The sequence below is a fragment of the Peromyscus leucopus genome, chromosome 19 (genome assembly GCF_004664715.2).
Source record: "Peromyscus leucopus breed LL Stock chromosome 19, UCI_PerLeu_2.1, whole genome shotgun sequence".
NCBI classification, from domain to species: Eukaryota; Metazoa; Chordata; class Mammalia; order Rodentia; family Cricetidae; genus Peromyscus; species Peromyscus leucopus.
The window spans coordinates 49,937,666-49,960,071 of NC_051079.1; the positions used below are offsets into that span (position 1 = coordinate 49,937,666).

General features: G+C 40.3%; 1 long non-coding RNA gene across 1 annotated transcript; it reads right to left on the reverse strand.

Annotated features, from left to right (window-relative positions):
* Positions 1 to 10,335: 10,335 nt before the first annotated feature.
* Positions 10,336 to 21,820, reverse strand: LOC119086233. The gene is made up of 3 exons (XR_005089457.1): positions 21,683 to 21,820; positions 17,501 to 17,631; positions 10,336 to 10,512 (listed from the first exon to the last, which is right to left on the reverse strand). It is a non-coding gene; the product is annotated as an uncharacterized LOC119086233 (long non-coding RNA).
* Positions 21,821 to 22,406: the final 586 nt, after the last annotated feature.

The following is a 22,406-nucleotide window of genomic DNA, read 5'->3' on the forward strand; positions in this document are numbered from 1 at the left end:
GGCTGTGGCACATAGAGGCAGTTGAGTTCAGTCTGAGTACTGTGGAAGCAGAGAAAGTAAATACTCAGAACCCCTTGAGACCAACGCTGTATAATCTAAATACCCATGAGGGAAATTATTCTCTGGAAGACTGACTTAAGTGAGCCATTAGCTACACTTGGTTATCACTGGCTGAGGTCTCAGCAACGCCCGCCCTTCCTCTAGTATCTTCCACAAGCCTCTGATGTTTGTCTGGACCTCAGCCATGAGGGACAGTTCACCAGGCCAGATAAGACCATTTTCACAGAAGAGTTAAAGGGCCGATTCACTTTACGGGGATCTTAGGGCTGGCGTGGCGCTTTAGTGGTGTGCTGAGCCCTATGGTTGGGACATAATGTTTACAAGGTAAGAGAGATTCAGGCAGATCTGAATGCTTTTGACTGACATGTAAATCATGTTCATACAGTGCTAAAGCAATCACAAAAAGATGAGGGGGAAAACCGACAGGAAGGTCACTGGGTCCGTCTGGATTACTTGAAAGCAAATTGGCAAGATGTATATTAAGCTGGAATTTCTAAGGGGAAAAAATAGAAATACAAATTATGTCGTAGTTACTTTTCTCATTACTGTGAAAAACCTATTATGAAAAGGGCTGGCAGGATGGCTCAGTGGGTAAAGGCATGTGACTCCAACTCTGATAACCTAGTTCAGTCTCCAGGGCCCACATAATAGAAGGACAGAACTGACTCCTGCAAGGTGTCCTATTGTTTAGACTTCACCACAGTGACTGTGCCTTAATCTACTCCCATTGCAGCCAGCAATTATTTTTTGTAAGGACTTGTCAAGTAGTCCCAACTGGCCTGCTTTTCTCCAAGCCTCTAAGTGTCCTGGACTTATCTGCCTCCAGCTACTGAAGGGCAGCATTCATACCAGGTACCTTGAGCCTATAAACCGAGAAGAAATAAAGGGTTATTTCAATGGAGATGAGACTCTGCAGTGGCTGAACAGCCCTTCCTAGGCTGCCCACCCATCATAGTTTGAGAACATCCACTACTTCCCAGGGACTCTGCTATGTGCAAGGTCCCTTGGCCTGAGATGCACTTTTCCAAACTGTGGCCTTATCTCCTGTGTTCCACTCTCAATGCCTCCAGTAACTCCTACCTGAAGAAGCCCCTGGCAAGACAGAGTTGTGGTTTCTAATCTAGATGGTAGTACAGGCCTTTGGGACCTTGCTACCTCGAAGTGGAAAGAGCTCGTGGACAATTACTTTTCTCTCTCCAGCAAATTTACTCATTTCTGTAAAAAGTGTTACTGAATCAGGCCTGGTCAGGTTTCTCCACTCATCCCTCAGCCTCACCTCTCCACCATTTCCTCTTGATGCCATTCATATATTCTTTGACACAAATAACTCTGCTCCCCAACATACAGTTCTTAGGGTACTGCATGACCTGGCCTGTACATTTACCTTCCATCCTCACACCCCCAGGCCTGCTTAAATTTATATCAAGCTGACACAAGCCATCTGGGAGGAGGGAGTCTCAGTTGAGAATTTGCCTCCACAGGACTACAGGCTGTAGACAAGCTTGTAGGACATTTTTCTTAATTAGTGATTGATGGAGGAGAGCCCAGCCTACTGTGGGTGATGCCATCCCTAGGCTGGTGATCCTGGGTTCTATAAGAAAGTGGGCTGTACAATCCATGAGGAGCAAGCCAGTAAGCAGCACTCCTTCATGCCCTCTGTATCAGTGCTGCCGCCAGATTCCTGCACTGAAGATCACAGACAGGCTAAGTGGAGGGTGGGAGTCCAGCATCCATAAAGATGCTGGACTCTTGAAGGAAATGGAGTAGACTGACATGGCCTCTCCTATAGCAAGCTCCCTACACCCAACATCCCATGACAGCCGTACAAGGCTTTGATATAGCAACTCTTTATCCTAGTGAAGCTCTGCTCTCAAGTGCACTGGAGGCTCAGACTGTCTGTCTCTGTCTCCGTTTCTCTGTTTCCCCTGCCCCCAGTGCTTTTAATTCCACGACGCCTCTGGGTATGCAGTACTCACTGGGCAATGCTGGAGACTTTTATCCATAGCAGAGCTTCCTCCTTTTCTTCTTCATGTGTAGAACGTCTTCATCTGAAGATATAGGTGGCTAGGTATAGCACATTGAGCACTAGGGACAGAGTAGGAATAGGTTCAAAACAGGGAAGGAGTCATGGCACCAAGCTCTGGGACACTGCTGGGTATTTCTTGCAGGGATCCAGTTGACCATCCTAGGTGAGTCACTGCTCCCACACGTGCCACCTTCCATGCTACCAACATTGTTTTGGAGACTTTTCTATTGACTGTGGTTCTGTTGTTTGTAACTTTTGGATGTTCCCCCTTGGGTCTCCTTTCACATCAGAAACAAAGCTTTGCTTGCTAACTGTGCTGGGCTTAGCATCCCTGTTCCCACTCTGTTCAGCTCCCCTGCTTTCCTCAGCTAGGCAAGAACAGCCCTTCATCTCGTCTCCACGAGGAAAGGTGTGACCAGATGACCTGTTAAGACTCAACTGTGTCTGGCTGGGCATGTCCCTAAGCAATGTCCCATTGTATATACTTCCCATTGGGATTTTGACTGTCCCATAAACTTTGTAAGGGACTCAGGTGAGGCCTCATTTCAAGGGAAGGGGAAGACAACTGGGTACACTAAGGCACAAAACAGGAATGACTCCAGGGACCCACGTTGGATGGTTAGACCCCATCAGGTGGGCAATGCAACCCAGTACGGAAGGCAGCCGGGACACACTTTCATGGATTACTGGGTATAAAGTGCAGAGGCCCCATTCCACTCAGGAAATAGGGAGGAGGGTGGAGAAGGCTCTGGGTAAGGGACAGAAGAGTGGTCAAATGATGTGACCAGTGAAGTGGGCTCCTTCATCACTGTGGACACATTGATTAGAAAGAAGAGTCCCTGAGTTTACACAAGGCAGAATCAATGCATCAGAAGTAGAACACAGAGCAGGCAGATGTACTTTGCAATGAAGACAAACCCTCACCCTACTGCAGGGGTTTCATAAAAGGCATTTGGGGAATACAATCTCCTTCAATTCATACTCTAGTCCAGTGGAGACAGTGAGAACTATACTAAGCATGAATGATATTGTGTTCCCCAAAATATTGTGCACCCTAATAAACTTATCTGGGGTCAGAGACAGAACAGCCACTAGATACAAAGGCTAGAAAATAGTGGCACTCACACCTTTAATCCTAGCATTCCAGAGGTAGAAATCCCTCTGGATCTCTGTGAGTTCAAGGCAACATTGGAAACAGCCAGGCATGGTGACACATGCCTTTAATCCCAAGAAGTGACCCTTTAATCCCAGGGAGTGATGGCGAAAACAGAAAGATATATAAGGCGTGGAGACCAGAAACTAGGAGCATTTGGCTGGTTAAGCTTTCAAGCAGCAGCAGTTCAGCTGAGATTCATTCTGGATGAGGACTCAGAGGCATCCAGTCTGAGGAAACAGGATCATCTGAGGAATTGGCAAGGTGAGGAAGCTGTGGCTTATTCTGATTCTCTGATCTTCCAGTATTCACCTCAATACCTGGCCCAAGGTTTGATTTTATTAATAAAGACTCTTTAAGATTCCCGCTACACATGAAGCCATATCAGTTCCAGACAGCTCAGAGGACAGAACACACAGGCAGACATGGCATGGTGATCTGATGAGAAAGGGCAGGAAACTGAGGTTCAGACATACAGAGGATAAGCCAGAGAGGACTCAAGAGATAAAATACAAGTGGCCATGTGCTTTTAATCCTGGGATCTTGTGCACCCATTATGAACTAGGAATATATGAAAAGGAGGCTTTATCTGGACCACAGAATCCCAGATCCATCCTCAAGTACTAGGTCAGAAGCTCCAAGATGGGTGTCAATGTGTCCTTTAACTTATTTGCCCTAAATATCAGTCTAGTACGAGAAGCATAGGCTAGAAATGAGCTCACATACAGCCTTCCTTCTGTCCCTGTTCCCACTGACACCTTGTCCAAATGACAGAGTAGACCCAGAATGCAATGCAGTTACCTACCCACAGAACTCGATACCTTTCTCAACTCCCAGAGTTGCATTTCAAAAGCATCTGGAAGAAAGCAAAAAAAGTGAATGAGAGTGGCTCATTCACTTCTGCCTACAGAAGATACAGCCACATCAGTTCACACCAGATCAGCTTCAGCTTCCCACTGGTTCATTAGCATCTTAGGTTACAGGAAGGTGCTTCAGCGAGCCAGACTACTCACTCTGCCACCCACCCACAGAGTGCTATTTATATAAAGACTGAATGGGGGCTGGAGAGGTGGCTCAGAGGTTAAGAGCACTGGCTGCTCTTCCAGAGGTCCGGAGTTCAATTCCCAGCAACCACATAGTGACTCACCACCATCTATAATGAGATCTGGTGCCCTCTTCTGATGTGCAGGTGTACATGCAGGTAGAACACTGTATACATAATAAACAAACAAACAAGTAAATAAATAAACAGAAGTTGCCATTTCAAGATTTTAGGGGGGAAAAAAAAGACTGAATGGAATTATGGAGGTACTGTTACATGTCCTGCAGGACCAACCAGAAGAGGATTCACTTCTTCTGCATTATTGGGCCCACACTACAAGACCTTTATACTCAGGTTCATATCATTGACTATAGGGAGTTGCTTGTGATCCATTGACAGTTCCTTCTATCACAGCTCACCAATCAAAAGTGAGCACCAGAGGCACACATTTTTTTCCAGACTACCTCAGAATACACACAATTTCCAAGGAAACCTACTAATTACAACTGAAGGCTAGGAGCTTTGGCAGTGACAGAGGCAGGAAGGATGGGTGTTCTGATAAAGACTGCATTTTTATTTTTAAGTTTATTTCATCTGTATTGCCCTGCATTTGAATGCCTGTATGTCACATGCATGCAATGCCAGCCAAAACCAGAAGAGGGCATCAGATACCTTGGAACTGAGTTACAGATGGTTGTAAGCAGCTATATGGGGGCTAGAACTCAAATCTGGTCCTCTGGTAGGTTCAGTCACTGCTCTTAATCAAAGAGTCATCTCTCCAACTCCCCCAGATCATCTTTAACTGACAGTGGGGTTTGGTGTGTGTGTGTGTGTGTGTGTGTGTGTGTGTGTGTGTGTGTGTGTGTGTGTGTACTATTTGCATTTCCTGGCTATTTTGAATATACAAGCAATAAACATGAATGACTGGGTATCTATGTAGTAGAATATTAAATCCTTTGGGTACAGCAACTCTATTTCCAGAATTTTTGAGGGGACCTCTACACTGTTTTCCATAGTGCTTGTACTTGTATGCGCCCACTGGTGGAATAATGGCAGGAATGTTATGGGACTAACCAGCTGTTTTCAGATTAGATCAAAGACCCACTCTATGAGATGAATCCACACCTGGCTCTGTTAAAGGCAAAAATCCTGTGACTAGATAGTTCATAGGCTCTAGGGGAGAACCCAATGCTATTATTCTGATAAATGGGCATAAGATTAAAAGGACACCTAATGGTATATATATATCCACAGATCAGAATACTCTCAATCCTCATCAAAGAAAACTTCTGGCAGTATATGGCAAATAACACAGACCTAAGTTTCCTTCAACAGCTGAATGTATAATAAAAATGTGATGCTGTGATGCACGTACACAATAGAATATTATTCAGCTATAAAGAAAAAAATGAGATCATGAAGTTTCAGGTGATTGAATGACATTAGGAAATGCTACATTGAGTGAGGTAGCCCAGACCCAGAAAGACAAATGCTACATGTTCTCTCTTATTTATGGCTCCTAGGTCCCAATCTTTAAATGTGAGTATATAGCTGAAGTAGCCACTGATACCAGGAAAGCAAAAACGGGGTGATAGAAAGCACCATGGGGAGAGGAGGAACAGGATGCCTGTACTATGAAGGGAAATATGAAAAAAGGGGGTTACTTACCTGGGAGTGGGGGAGGGGGCAACGCAGGGAAGAGTGGGAGGGGAGAGATAAATAAAAACACAAAACACTAAGGATGATTGAAAAAGTCATCGATAGCCATATCATTTTATGTTTTGTGTGCGTGTGTGTGTGTGTGTGTGTGTGTGTGTGTGTGTGTGTGTGTATGTGTGTGTGTATAATGAAGTTAAACCACTTGAAATGTTAATACTTCCCACAAGAGCCACAACAATCCTCAATATCGGGCATGGGTAACCCCTTTTTAAATTCTCTGTCGGGGGATTCCAAGATACTCTCCACCACACTCCACAAGACAATCTAGGCTGTTGCTGTTGCCCTCAGTTTCATCTCAGAAGTTGGAAGTAAGTCCCTGTTGCTGAAGACACTCTACATTTTAGACACAGGGCTTGGAGAAATCAAGCTGGATCTGACCTGAAAGCCTCCTCTCACAGGACTGGATTTCATAGTACAGGAACGTGCTATGTAAACTGCCAAGAGAGAAAAGTCATCCATAGTTTTACCTAGATGCCACACCTGGAAACCATAACAATAACTAGATCAGTAAGATGTCCCCAAAGTGGCAATAGTGGCACTTACAATTTGGTGGTAACCAACAGCTGTCTATTGGACTTAACACAGCCAACTAGTCTTTGCTGGTGAGGTCAGAGACCTAGAAAAAAACCACTACGGTCACTTTCCAAACCAGAATAATTTCTGACTTCATTCTATTTATTTATTTAGGCATGTCCCACGACCTTATGGCTCTGACTTTATTCTAAATACTTAAGCCTTCTGCCCATAGTTTAGTATAGCTTTCACCCAACATCAAAGAAGCTTCTTTTTGCAGTAGACAGAGACCATCACCGAAATCTATCACTAGTTAAACCGCAGAGAATAACTGCCCAGCTGCAGTCGATTTGTTAAATACACAACCCCTACACCTACGGCTCAGAGACAATCTTGGAAAACGGTGCAGAACAATTGTAAGAGCCAGAGGACCAATATCGGCTCCAAGACTGTGTCTTCTCTATACGACAGGGAAGCTACAGTCATGAAATCTCAACAATTTGGTTGCTTAAACAAGACCAGAGCAATGACGACACCATTTGGCATGCCAACGTGATAGGGAAAATCTTACAAAACCCCTACCCATGAGGATGAGCTACAGGCAATTAATGACTGCTGAGAGAGGGAGAATCAGTCTTCCCTAAGGGTGAACCCCCTAACTGATGATCTAATACCAAGTGGTCAGCCCTAAATACATATATGAGTAACACTAAATGGACTCAGCAGGTGGTATGCATATATATATATATATATATATATATATATATATATATATATAATAAAGGGGGGTCATGAATTTAGGAATGCAGGGGAGGAGTTGGAGGAATGGGGGAATAATATAAACTCTTCTCTGTCTCTGTCTTTGTCTCTCTGTCTCTGTCTCTGTCTCTCTCTCTCTCTCACACACACACACACACATATACATATATATATAAGATAGATGAAAGCAAAGGTGTAACCCACAGGTGGAGAGAGATTTCTGGCAAAATATTTTGTTTTTTTTCACACAACCGTGTCTGCATTTTATTTTTTTAACTTTTCCGACTTATATATTTTTGCACCTCCAACTGCATGCACTTCCCGTATTTTTTTCTTTCATCCATTTTTTGGTTTTGAATTAGGGAGTTCAACCAATATAGAAGACGATAGAGACTTTTGCACTGTCAAATAAGTTCGAGTACTGCCTCTGGGTTCTCCACTAGATGGTGTAGTTCATTTAGCGAACTGGAGGCAGGTGATGGCAGTCAATGCTTATCTACATTTACTGACAAAAGCGCCTGCTGGCTGCCTAAGAAAATGCATTACTTTCTACGTTAACTTTGAACGTCCATAAAATGGATGCCAACTGGGAAGGTATAACCAATAAAGCACAATTTCTCAGTGGCAGAGCTCTTCCCTAACAGCCTTTGCCTTGGGAGGATTCTCATAACTAAAGGTATAGAAAGGATATAGCACAGTAGGGCTTTAAAGGCCCATAATAACCACTTGGTTTTAAAGAGAAAAGGGTAAGAGCAGAGGTGATAAATGTTTCTCCTTCTTGGAGTCTGATGGCAAAGCAGGCCTAGTTGCTCTGTTGAGAGAGATTGTGAAGCCACACCCAGCTCAGTGGAGAGTGCTGTCATCGATTACCAGCAACTCCTGTAGGCACAAGAAGCAGAAGGGATGGACATAATAGACAGTTGTCATCTGGGGGGTTAGTTGTTTCTCATAGGAACACAGTTGGCATTTTGGAGGCTCTTTTTTTTTCCCAACAGGATAGGACATTGCAGGGCTTTAGTCACTAAATGCTGGTAGTGGCTCTAAATGCTAGTAGTATCTCTTGACATAGAGATAAATAAAAATCAAGGGAGAAATTGAGAAAGAGCATGGAGTTGGGTGACTGGGAAAGTGGAGAGGGTCTGGGAGGAGGTGGGGGAGGAGTCTTAAAGAAGGGTGAAAACATTAGAATCTATTGTATAAAAATTGTTTTCAATAAAATCAAGACCCCCGTGTACTTTAAAAGCCTGGTATGGAGCTAGTATTTTACTCAAACATTATTGTGTTAGACAAAGAATGACTTGATATGGATTTATGTGAGGATTTAACTAGAGTCTCAAGGTCTTCAAGACTAAGGAAGAAAAGGAGGAACCTCCAGATTCTAGGACTAGGCTGAGCTTTGTAGTCAGAAGATGGATGAGAGTGGGGATGAGAAGGAGAGACCAGCAGAGGAGAAGATGTTCATGGTGACAGAAGAGGTAGATAGAATCTGACAGCAGGTGGTTGATATATCCGTCATAGTAAACAAAAGGGAAGTGGAACCGCCCCACTCCCCCATTGCATGGAAACCAGTATTGCTTAAACATCAGTGCTCCTCGGGTTCCCTCACCCCACCTTAGGGCTCCGCCGTCACACCTACTCTCTGGTCAGCATGCCAGCTTTATTAGCAATACTAAGCAGCATTCTTTGCTGCACGTGACTGTATTAACAATATTGACCACTTAGGTTGTTTGGAGGACAAGGTTGTGTGCAAGTTAATAAAAGGACTAATAAATCAACAAATATTCCTTGTTCATCAAAAGTTGGAGATAACCTATTTTTAGTCTGTGACTCTGTAGATGTCCTTGAAGAAGAGAAGAAAGAAGAGGAGGAGGAAGAGAGAAGAAGAAGAGGAAGAACAAAAGAAGAGGAAGAGGAGGGGAAGAAGAAAGGAGAATAAGAAGAAGGAAAAAGAGGAGGAGGAGAATTAGAAGGAGGAAGAGGAGGAGAAGGAGAAGGAGGAGGAGGAGGAGAAGGAGAAGAAGAAGAAGAAGAAGAAAGAAGAAGAAGAAGAGAAGGAGAAGGAGAAGGAGAAGGAGAAGGAGAAGGAGAAGGAGAAGGAGAAGGAGAAGGAGAAGGAGAAGAAGAAGAAGAAGAAGAAGAAGAAGAAGAAGAAGAAGAAGAAGAAGAAGAAGAAGAAGAAGAAGAAGAAGAAGAAGAAGGAAGAAGAAGAAGAAAGAAGGGAGAAAAAACTTTCTTGAACAACAGAGATCAAATGCTACATTTGTTATGGTCTCATCTAAAGGCCACCAGGAACACACTAAGCATTGAACAAATTTGGGTTGTTATTATTCATCACAACCTTGGTGAGCCACAGAACATACCTATAAGAATGCGTTAGAAAGGACCTACTGTAGGAGTTTGTATTGTTGAGCTTATTCTGAGGAAGTTTTAAAGAAGAGAGACTTTGCTTTGGACTGGGTACTCTGATCAAGTAAACACAATCTTTCAATTGGGTGTCTTCAGAAACCTTAATTAGAAAGAAGGATGATTGAGTTTAAGAAAAAGTAAGAATAACTGGTGAAATATTAGTCATTTTATTAGTCTTAATATAGGGGTGTATATGATATTCTGTGGTTTAGATAATGAGCATATCTTACCAGTATTCAGACATGATTAACTAGTTATTCAACCTTTGTTGTGATTCATCATAGGCACAAAGTGACTTTGTCAGACATGAATGTTTTGTGGAACTATTCATCTTATAATAAGGTGCATACATATTAGGAAGCTAAACTGTCTTGCTTTCCTCTTTCTCAATTGTATAATATTGTTAAATAATTATGTGTTTTCTTGTTTCTTCCCTGGAGTGTAAGCTGCCAAAGTGCATGCATTTTTTTGTTACTATTGATAACCAAGAATCTAACCAAATTTCTGATTCTCATGAAAAATAATACTTCCTGGCAAAATGACCAGTAGTTCAATTGGTTCTTTAAACTTAGTTATCAGGGATAACTTTCAATTTATTGTTTATTCCTAAAATCAAAGTTTCCACATGTCTCATTAATTATATCTCAAGCCAAAGAAGAGCTTTTCACAAGATCAAATTTATTGATTTTTAAAGGTAATAATAATGAATTTTGCCTTATGAAGAAAAGATGATGCTTGATTCAAATGTCTCACTTATGCTGAATGAAGAATAATCAAGAAGTAGACTTCAGACATTTTCCATTGAATTGGATTCGAAGAGTGAAATCCAAAGCTCTAAGGAAAAGTGATATAAATATTTATACACAATTTGTATGAAATATAATCTTGCTCCTTCCTTGTCTAATTGTATAATAAGGGATGGGAGCCTTGATTTGTAAGCTCCTGAGTTACACATGGGCCTGAGCTACTGAGATTTACTTCTCATCTCACTAAATATTTCTACCACACCTTTCTGCCATGGAGATTCCTTTGTTTTATAACCATAGTGAATAATAATAGATTTTAGCAAAGACAGAAGAAACCTGTGCCCTGAGAGGTAGAAGGAGTTGATGTATCCTGGGAAAATCTTTTCCCTTCTCTGAATTTTAATGATTAGATATATAAAATTATGAGAATTTTGGTAACCTACTGACAGATTTTGGGAGACTCTGTGGAAATGCTGAATAAACTGTAAACAGGAATATCACCTAGCATGAGAAAAATACCATGAGATAAAATAGCATGAGAAAAAAATGGTCAAGCAATAAAACAGAGGCATATGGAAACATCAGTGAAAATGTGTCAACAGACTCATAATTACAAGGGAAAGCCAATTACTACATCTTACACGAAATTGCTGTCAATGGTCTTTACAGGCATATTTTATATAAAAATGGGCTAGCTTTTTAAAAGCTAAAAAACCCACATGAAACACACTTGAAATGATGAAACATCCTTTCTATAAATACACCCAGTAAAAACTTGGGCAAGAATATTAAGTTCGGAGTCCATTTTTATATATGAAAGGGAATGACTCCTCCATGCCTACCCTACTACATATTACTGCTATGAGTATTAAAGGGCCTTGCTTTGGGAAATTGTTTTCTCATGGTCGTAGGCTTGTATCCTTATTATTTGAAACAATAGTCTGAGAGTAACAGCATCTTCCTTGATGTTTGCTTTTCTTTCACCACACCTAGCTCCAGTGTCTGGAATTCCCCACGTACTTGTTAAACACTCATACGGCAAATGACAGTTATAAGAAAGTTTTTGCAGTGCTCAGGATAAAACTTAGGGCTTTATGTCTGCTAGGCAAGGACTTGGTCCCTGAGCTACAGCTCCAGTCCAAGAAACTGTTTTTGTAAAAATCCAAATTTCTGTACAGATATTAATTTATAATCTTGAGATAAAATGGGAAGCTAAGCCTGTTTCTTATATGGATAAAATTTGTAGGTTTATTTCTAAGTTGAACAAGTCGCAAGTCTCACTAGGTTTGTTTTATTACATATAAAATGAGAATTAGTTATTTTTATATCTACTTTGTAAGACTGTTTTGAATAGTAAAGAAGATAATTCCTAAGTGGAACCAAACACAAACAAATCTGGTACATAGTACATTCTAAGTTAAAATCGCATATATTATTAAGTCTTAAAAAGATTATGATCATGTATTCTTTTAATACTTTATATTTGCTTATTTGTATATAAAGTCATATATATATATATATATATATATATATATATATGATGTGTTAGTTTTCTTTTTAAACTTAATGTTATGTCACAGTTTTTTTTTTCGGAAACTTAACATTAAATACATAATAAGATTTTTTAAAAACTATATTGGTATATGTGGGATCTGGGTATAACTCAATGGTATAGTTATCACTAGCATGTGTAACACAGTGGATTCAGTCCCAAACACTACAATAAACAAATGAATCTTTAAGCAAAACATAAAGTCAAAGATGGTGGGTACAATATTCAGCAGAAGCTTTACTGTGGCCTGAACAAGGAGGGAGGCACGTGTGTGAGGAGTTGCTCTGTGTTCTCGCTTTATCACAATGTGGCCTGGGCTCACATTTTTAACTCCTGAGAAACCCAAGAAAAGAAAACCTGAAGGCTTAAAGAAGCTAACTATGCGAGTGTGTATCAGACACTCTCTGTTATGGGGGAACTCCTCTGAAAGGGTGCAGGAGGCATAGAACGGATCCCGGGACTGGCCTGGGGGAGAGAGAGCCGAGCAGGAGAACAAAGGTGTACTAACGAACTAGGCACGCCACAGGCACGGGCCCTTAAGTGGCACCACCATGGTGACAGACGCCCGTTTTATTTGAGAACACTGCACTTTGTAATCTCGTTACTGCATGAAGAGATGCTAAAGACTCTGAAAAATATCGTGGGGAATATTTGCCAGTAAAGGGCATTGGAGCACTGAGACTCATCGCCCTGTTACCTGCAGCAACACAGCGGCATTGGTATAACCAAGTGCTTCTCAGAAAATATTAACTATAAATACACAATCAAGTATGGAAGCTAGGTATTGTTATAATATTTCATTTTCCCCAGTATTTACTCTCGGAGCTCTGGTGCTGACAGCTGGGAATTATTCCTTGAAAACATCTCTACTGCTTCCTAAGCACAGGGTGCAGAATAACCAAATAAGCCGAAACAGCAACACAAAGGGCCCCATCTTCCTAATTCCAAACACAGAGAAGAAACTACAGTAATGGAGGCAGCGAAGTAGTGGGGATAGAGAGCATACGCACCAGAAGACCAGAGAGTTCAGAAATGGAATATTTATAGCCAAACTATTTTGAATGAAACTGCTAAGACAACTCAATGAAGGGAAGAATTGGCTTTTTTCACCATGTTTTCTGGGACAACCGGGTGTTCGCGTACAAAACAATAAAGCTGAATGCCCTAATAATGTCAGCATCACGCAAAACCCAAATAAACTGCACAGAGAAATGAAACTGTGCCAGGAAAATGAATGCAACTGAAAAAAATGTATATTAAGGAAATGAAGTCAACCCCAGACACTCTATGCTCTTTCTCATTGATAGTTCGTAGTTTTACATATGCACATCAAGTCATGTATATATGCATGTGTGGAATGAAAACACAAGTGAAACATCTAGGGGACAAAGGGCCAGGACAGGGAAGCAGAGAGTGCGATGAAGAACAGGCTCAATATTCAGTATATACGTGTGCAAAAGCTTCAAAAACACTTATAAGTCCAAATCTCATAATGCCTAGTGTATTCAATCCTCATCACTATAAACAAACGGAAACAAAAGCAAAAGCAAACCTCAAAATAAACCTCCAAGGACTTACAAGTAGAACCCATCACTCTTTTATTGGATTAAAACATACTAGTCAATTTTCACATCCCCGAGTTAAGCAATGACAAAGTACAAGTAATAGTTCAGTTGTATTTCATCAAAATAAAAATCTTCTGTGTCTTAAAGGACATGGTTAGTGAAGTGAAAAGACAACCCTCATATTGGAGAAAAGATTTGAAGTTCAACATAGCTTATGGAAATTGTACCCATAATAAAGGATACTTGCAATTGTACTGTAAAAACACTGATATGACTAGAGAGTAAGAAAAGAGTCAGAATAAGCATATAAATGACTATTAAGTTTGTGAAATAATACCTATAATTAGTCATTAAGGAAATACAAGACATAACGTCAGGTACCACTTCCTACCCATTGGCATGCTTATCATCAAAATAATGAGTGATAACAAGCATTGGTAAAGGTATCTTGCTGGTGGCATTATAAAACATTACATCTGGTTTGAAAACAGTTTGATGATTCTGAAAATGTTAAGTATAAACTTACCATATGCTCCCTAAAACATCTACTCATAGAATTATACTCAAGAAAAATCAACAGTATATGTCTAAGTACATGTTTATATGTGAAAGTCATAGCAAAATTATTCACGTTGGCCCTAAGTGACAACTTAATGTCCATGAATGGATGAAAGAGTAAATACAGTAGTCATATTATTCAGCCATAATAAGACATGAAGAATTAATGTTCCCTATGGTGTAGATGAGTCTTGAAAAACTCATCCGAGTAACCAAAAGCCAGAAATGAAAGGCTTCATATAGTTTCATTTATAGAAATTGTCTAGAATAGGTCAAATGTAAAGGCAGATAGTAGGCTAGAAGTTTCCAAGTGCTAGCTGTCCAGGGTTGGAGGGATTGATTTCTTTTTTATGGAAATTATCCTGATTTGACCTAAGTCTCACTCCATGAGAAGGAACCCCCATACCTGACACTATTAGGGTATCCAAGAACCAGAGACTAGATAGCCCAGAGACCTAGGGTAAAACCAGACACTACTGGTCAGAAAAAAAATCAATAAAATGACTCCTAATTATATTCTGCTATACTCATAGATCAGTGCCTTATCCAGTCATCATCAGAGAGGCTTCCTCCAGCAGCAGATGGGAACAGATGCTGAGACCCACAGCCTGACATTGTGCAGAGAGAGAATCTAAATGGGTGGTCTCCATCAAACCCATCCCTTCAGAGCTCAGGGAATTCCACAGAGATATTAAGAGCCTGGAAGAATGAAGTACACAGGGAGAACGTGGCTCATTGAATGAACTAAGCAAGGTACATATGAGCTCACAGAGACTGAGGCGGCAAGCACAGGGCCTACAGGGTTCCACACCAGGTCCTCTTTGTATATATTACAGCTTTTAGCTTAGTATTTTTGTGAGACTCCCAACTGTGATAATTAGTGGGTCTCTAACTCTTGTGCCTGCTCCTGGGACTCTTTTCCTCCTGTTGGGCTGCTGTGCTCAACTTCAGTATGATAGTTTTTTCTTCATCTTATTGTATTTTATTTTGTCACATTTGGTTGTTATCTCTTAGAAGCCTGTTCTTTTCTAATGAGAGACAGAAAGGGAGTGGATCTGGAGGGGAGGCGAGGTGGGGAAGAGTAGAGGGAAGAGAAACTATAGTCAGGATATATTGTATGAAAAAAGAATCTATTTCAATAAAAGAAAAATACATAGATAGATGATGGATGGATAGATAGACAGACAGACAGACAGACAGATTAAATTATTGCCCTGAGATCAAGTAGTAGTAGCCTTTAAGAAATGGGACTTACTATTTACTATTGTATTACAATTTAAAGTGTATTGTATTTAAATTTTAAGTTCTTAAGCCTAAGAGGTTTTTGTTTGCCACAGCCCTTGAGGTTCAGGAGAGGAGGTTAAACAGTGAATCTGAACATAGGACAGAAGTGGAGGGTCAATACCAAGTTTAGGAGAACAGTCACGCACTTAGTTCTTCAAAGGACTTCCTATACATGTCATGGAATTATCCTGAAAACCTGAGAAGTGAAGCCTTGTGATCATCCAGAAGATACTTTAGTACTGTAGGAGAAGATTGTAGAACAGGTTAACTGGCCTGAATGAGTCAGTAAATACGGAAAGAGCAATAGCCGCACTGGTTGTGAAGACAAACTGACAATAAGTGATCAACCATTCTGGGTTTTTCTTACCATCCTTGGTCAAAGCATCATACCCCAAGAAAACCCTTAGTCCCGAGAAAACCAGGATGCTTGTGTCTCCAGCTGGCAGCCACCACAAGTCATGTAGGCTGCTATTTACTAAGGTCCACTATGCTAAGCCTTCTTTAGGTATTATCTTTTCAATGAACATAGCCAATCTCTGGGGGTAAGCATGTGATTAAGATGTCCTAAACCACATAATTTAAACATAAAAAGAGATCACAACCAACGTCTCTCATAGTAGAGTCTTTACTTCTAACAATGTGTCTTGAGAGACTGAAGCAAAATGTCAAGTGATAACATTTTTTTAAAGAAATGCTGAAAAAGGTGCTTTAAATTTTGAAGTGAATTTTATACTCATTGTTATAATCACTCTTGAGAAGCACCTAGTTTCTTAGTTTGTTTAGCAAGCACTTATTATAAAATCTAGCAATAGACTGTGGTGATATTATGTTCCCCAATATATTGTGCACCCTAATAAACTTATCTGGGGTCAGAGAACAGGATAGCCACTAGACATAGATGCCAGAAAATGGTGGCACACGTGCCTTTAATCCTATCACTTGGGAGGTAGAGATCCATCCGGATCTCTGAGTTTAAAGCCACACCGGAAACAGCCAGGCATGGTGACTCATGTCTTTAATCCTAGGAAGTGTTGGCAGAAAGCAGAAAGATAGATAAGGCATGAGGACCAGGAAATAGACCTGGTTAAGCTTTTAGGCTTTTGAGCAACAGTTCAGCTGAGATTCATTCTGGATGAAGAATGAGAGGCTTCCAGTCTGAGGAAACAAAATTAGCTGAGGAACTGGCGAGGTGAGATAGCTGTGGCTTGTTCTGCTTCTCTGGTCTTCCAGCATTCACCCTAATACCTGGCTTCAGGTTTGTTTTTATTAATAAGACCCTTTAGGATTCATGCTACAATAGATATCATTTTTTACTTTATGCAGCTTATGTATGGCAACAGATTAAAAATATGAAACAGAAAATTAAAATATTGGGTGACTACATGTATTATGAAAAAAGTTATGATTTAATATGAAAAAACACCAGAGGTGAATTGTGCCTGTGTTCAGGGAAGACTTTTTCTCTGGGAAGGTAGATTTACCACTTAAAAAAGAGATCGATTTAGGTTGAAGTACAAATGAAGAAGAAGCAATAGCCCTGGGGAAATCCTCTTGGAGAGGGGGAAATTTTGTCCACAGTTTAAAAAACAGAAACAAGGCTCTATACATTTGAAAGTAACTGGAGAGAAGAGTTAGTGTGGCTGGAGCATAAGGAGTGAGTGAAGAAAAAAACTGAGTGGAGGTATGAACCTGAGGTTTGAGGAATCAGGAGACTTCTCAGTCTCTCTTACTGCAGGGACAGGACGCATCCTAAAGCCTTCTGACCTGGAATACTGAGACTTCTTGCTTTGGTCTGATCTTGCCAAGGGTGATTTTTTTTTTCAAACATTTTTTGAAGGTAACTTTTGACACCTATTCTCTTAGTAAAACTAATATTCAAAGCATATTCAGAAAAGCTTCTCTTATGAACATGGAGGTGGGACACAGTGCCCATTTCAATTCTTTCCATCACTCACAACCCTCAAGTTCAGCCAATTCAGACCTACCAAAGATCACAGAATCATATCTCGAGTAACTGATGTGCACTTTTCAAAATAGTAAATATCAGTCAACTATTATGAGTCAGGTACACATTAGACTCTCTAAGGGGTTCTGATTTGGGTGTCATGTCAACTTACATGTTGATGAAACAGTACACGCAGAAATTGGGATATGTAACATTATTAGAAGCACACAATGGGCTGACTCTTATGGAACATATGCGTTTCTTCTGCACAGACTTCTTTTGATAATGACTGCAGGAAATGACCTAAAACAAAACTCACAGGTTAAACAGATCTATCAATGATCTGTTAATGACTTCTAACATAAAGTGTTGGGTATTTTCTTTCATGCAAAGGAGAGCAATGGTAAAATGTCTCCCTTTTAAATCTCAAGTATCAAAACTATGCTTTGATAAATTCAGCAAGCAGTACGTTTGGGATTAGCATTTTGTAAGGTTACTGAGGCCATCTAGCCCAGACCCTTGCTGTACAGGAAATCTGTTAGAAGGGAAGAAAACCATTTGGGAGAAATAATAAGAAGGACTGAGCATTTTATAGTTGTTGTGGCAATGGTTTTATTTCTTCAAAGCATATTTTAGCTGTAGCTTCTGGAACAGAATACAGTATTTGTTCTTATCCCAAACACTGGCTGTAGTTCAGGCCTCTGGGAATTAGGTTTCTGGAATAGATAGGGAAGGAGTTGCGATGGTCAAATCATTCTAATATTTATCTATTATTTTGTATTCCTAAATACAGCATAAAGTGATATAAGCTTTCTCTGGAGTATTGTGAGTATTGGAATATTACAGGAAGAAGGAAGGCTGGAAAGTCAGAAGAACATTGTGTAGTGAGTATTGGAGTATCTACAGGAAGAAGGAAGACTAGAAAGTCAGAAGAACACGGTGTAGTGCACTGATCAGGCAGGTGCTGTAGCACTGACTCACTCTAACAGTGGAGATCACAGGACATTCACATGCAGTAGACAGCACACTAGGTGTTCCTGTGCTCGGGAAGCCTCCGGTGCCTCCGGTGCCTCCGGTGCCTCCGGTGCCTCCGGTGCCTCTGGTGCCTCCCATTACGGAGCTGTTGCCTAAGCTTCAGTCACTTCTTTCGTGATTCCTTCCAAGTTCATGCCATGTATTTCTTTAAAATATTTTTTTCTTTAAGTTGACAATTTTTGAACTTTGCAAAGAATTTTCCTTAAGCATAGTTGTCAATAATAAATTTGAAGTTGTGGTTACATTTTTTTAAAAACATTAAAGGATATCAGTAATTTTTAAAACAAGGGATTCATTATCATATTAAGTAAAATAATGACACTACTCAACTTCTCTTAGGGAAATACTGTTTCTATCTTCTTTTTCAGTGATTAAGTCAGAATGGTGTGTTTGATAGAGTCTACCGAGAACTGATGCTTTAGTGGGACATTCAAATATGCAAAAGTGACATCTAAAGTTGTATATAGGCATAAGAAAAATATTTATTTTTTTAAAGATTTATTTTTACTCTATGTATATGAGTGTTTTGCATATATATATATATATATATATATATATATATATTGCATGTCTAATGCCCCTGGAGGCCAGAAAAGTGTGGTGAATCCCCAGGAACTGGAGTTAAGAATGGTTGTGAGCCACCATATGGATGCTGTGAACTGAACCTGGTCCTCTGGAAGAGCAGCCAGTGCTCTTAACCACTGAGCCATCTCTTTGGCCTCCACAAGAATATTCAATTAGAGAGAAGTATATATATTTTAAGTAAATTTATAAGACAATGTTTCCCTGTGGTTTGGGGGGAGAGGGGATGATATGAATACATTATTCATGTGTACAATTTTCCTCAAAATTTAAAAATTAGATAAAATTATGTACTCAATAACACAAATTGAAATAGCATGTGTCCCCAAACATTGTTAACTAGAATCTAGAAAAAAATAGGTGGGTGTCTCTCGGAGAGAAGAAAAGGCACTGTGAAGCATGCAGAACATCATCCTAGCAACACTAGGAGTCACTGCTTTAAGCAGAAAGACATTTCACTTAGGTTTATGTTGTGCAGATTCCATTCTCAAGATTGAAACAGAGGTTGGCAAACGTTTTCTCTTGAGATCTAGGTGGTAAATATGTTGCAGTTTTTCAGCTCTCTGGCTTCTGCTGTAACCACTTAACTTGGCAGCGACCTGGAAACAGCCACAGCTACAAAGGGAGCAGGAGGAGGGTGTACATTTTGGTTCCAAGAAAACCCTGTTTTCTTTTCTTCTCTTCTTTTCTTTCCTTTTCTTTCTTTCTTTTTCTTTCTTTCTCTTTCTTTCTTTCTTTCTTTCTTTTTCTTTCTTTCTTTCTATTTCTTTCTTTCTTTTTCTTTCTTTCTCTTCCTTCCTTCCTTCCTTCCTTCCTTCTTTCTTTCTTTCTTTTTTTTTGTTTGTTTTTGTTTTTCGAGACAGGGTTTCTCTGTATAGCTTTGCGCCTTTCCTGGAACTCACTTGGTAGCCCAGGCTGGCCTCGAACTCACAGAAATTCACCTGGCTCTGCCTCCCGAGTGCTGGGATTAAAGGCGTGCGCCACCACCGCCCGGCAAAACCCTGTTTTCTAAAGCAGGTGGCTGAGGTGTGCCAGTACTGAAGCAGGTTGACTGTAAGGGAGTCAGTGGAGATAGGAATAAGAAAGAAGACATTGAAGAGGGAAAAATTAAGAACTCCCCTTGCCAGTGGTAAAGGGGTATGAGAGTGTCTGATCGATCCCCAGGATTGATTTTGACAGTGATACTGAGTCTGAATCCTATGAAACCAACATCATGAAGACTGAAAACAGCCAGATGCTGACTGTTCCATATGATTTAAAATAAAAGAAACTACAAGAGTGGAAAATTATTATTATACAGAAGTGAACTTACCTGAGGTGATGTGTCACCAATAACATCTGTAATAAAAATGTTAAAATATCTAATAAAACAATGAGGTGTTGAAATGCTCACTAAGTCAGTCACATAAATATTGACCATAGAACTGAGAAAATTGTCACCTTAACACAGAGTTACGACACATGCCTCATCCCCACATTTGTTTCCTTTCTCTCTTCTTGTTCAAGACCTTCTTGGGGTGGAGAGATGGTTCAACAGGTAAGAGCATTTGTTGCTCTCACAGAGGACCTGGGTTCGATTTCTAGCATCTACATGGCGACACCCAACCATCTGTAATTCTAGTTCCAGGGGATCTGACACCCTCTTCTGGCCTTCATGAGCACCAGACACAGACATACAAACAGGCAAAACACTCAAACATATAAAAGAATATTCTTTTAAAAGAGCCTTAATATTTTGTCTGAAAACTCAGCCTTAATCTATTCCTAGATTTAGTGCTTACCTTAGGTGCGGTGTGTGTGTGTGTGTGTGTGTGTGTGTGTGTGTGTGTGTGTGGCAGGGGACAGGGGATGGGGGACGGGGACGACACACATAAACCCAAGCTTCATCATCAGGGACTCAGCAATGTCATATACTACTGGGATACACAGGTATTGAGTAGATTTGTTTTAGAGAAAGGATGAATTCTTCATATCATCCTAGCTGTTTGTAGACAGACACTGTAGACACCACCTTCATTGGTTATTTCTGTCTCTAATAAAATCTTTTCTCTATATATTTTCCACCTGTTGATAAGGAAGCTTCTTTTTGTGGAAATTCTATGACAGTAGTTACCCACATTATTTACACTTCCTTTACCTTCGTAGTTTACAATCTACTTCATAACCTTGATTTCTTTCAAGCACTGCTTCTGGGACATCCCTTCACCTGTCCCTCTGCTCTCCCAATGATGTGGCAAATCACACCATCTGCTTCTATTGTTGTCAGGTTCATGCTGAGACGTTCAGAGATCTTAACATCCATAGACCTTTAATAGTTTGCTATTTCCAAAGCTGATGCTACTCTGTTCAGAATGCTTTGTGCACACACACTAGCTACACACTCTAAGAGTCAAAGAGAAAGAACTAGAAAGAAGAGTGAAACAAACACTGACAGTCAACACAGAGGCCAAATTATCTCTCATCTATTGATTGTGGTCCTTATAGGCCATTGCTTAAAAACCTGAGTCTAAAGCTGTCTGTGGTAGATCTCTTGGAATATTTTTTTTTTTTAAAAAGGACAAAATGGAGTTAACCACTAATATCCATTCTGGTTAAGATCTTAAATTCTTCATCTCAGAGAAAAAACTCAGGTTTCCAAAAATTTCTACATCTAAATAGGAGTACTTATTTATTTGCTCCCCCACCCTGGAATATTAAATGCTCATTCCTTCCCTGGAGTTCTTTGACAGATTCTTACATAAGAAGTAGCTAGTAGCCAAGAAAGCCAGGAGGAATGCTTTTGACTTTTCCATGGGAAGCCACATAATTCCTCTGCCTGGATTCCTTCAGCCCGGAGTTTCTTAGCAAGTCCCCAGACATTGATTCTACTATGAAACCAGTGGTGATGGCCCCATTGTGAAAACCTCAAGCCTTATTATGATGTCACTCTGCAAGTGTTCTATTGCCATATGATACCAAAAGTCACCATGTTATGAAGCACCGAGAAGACTTGCAAGAGAAAGCGTTTCTTGTTGACAGACTGTAGAGTGATACCTTGTTCTGTTTCCTTTTTCGACTGTCATTTGGTTGCATAGAAGTACATTCTTCTTTTTCTCTATAAGGAGGAGATGAAGGCATAAAACACTAACTGAGAATGAGTAGCTCTGGGGACTCTTTTTTGCAAAGCTTACATGTTTGCCTTCTACTCCCTTTTCCCTCAACCTTAAGATTCTGATTCAGTGTGTCCAGAGCGAAGAACTAATAGAATATGGACCCACAACTTTGAACTAGAGGGTTACCTTCCATCCCTTTCTCCAATATTCCCTAGAGGCAATTACTATTTTATTATCCATTACCATACCCATTCATACCTTTCTGGACATATCCAAATTTAACCCAAGATATTTAGATAAATGGAGCCCTGGCCATGGAAACTCAAGAGCATTATGTGCTATTTCTATTATTATGTTTGGATTTGAAGA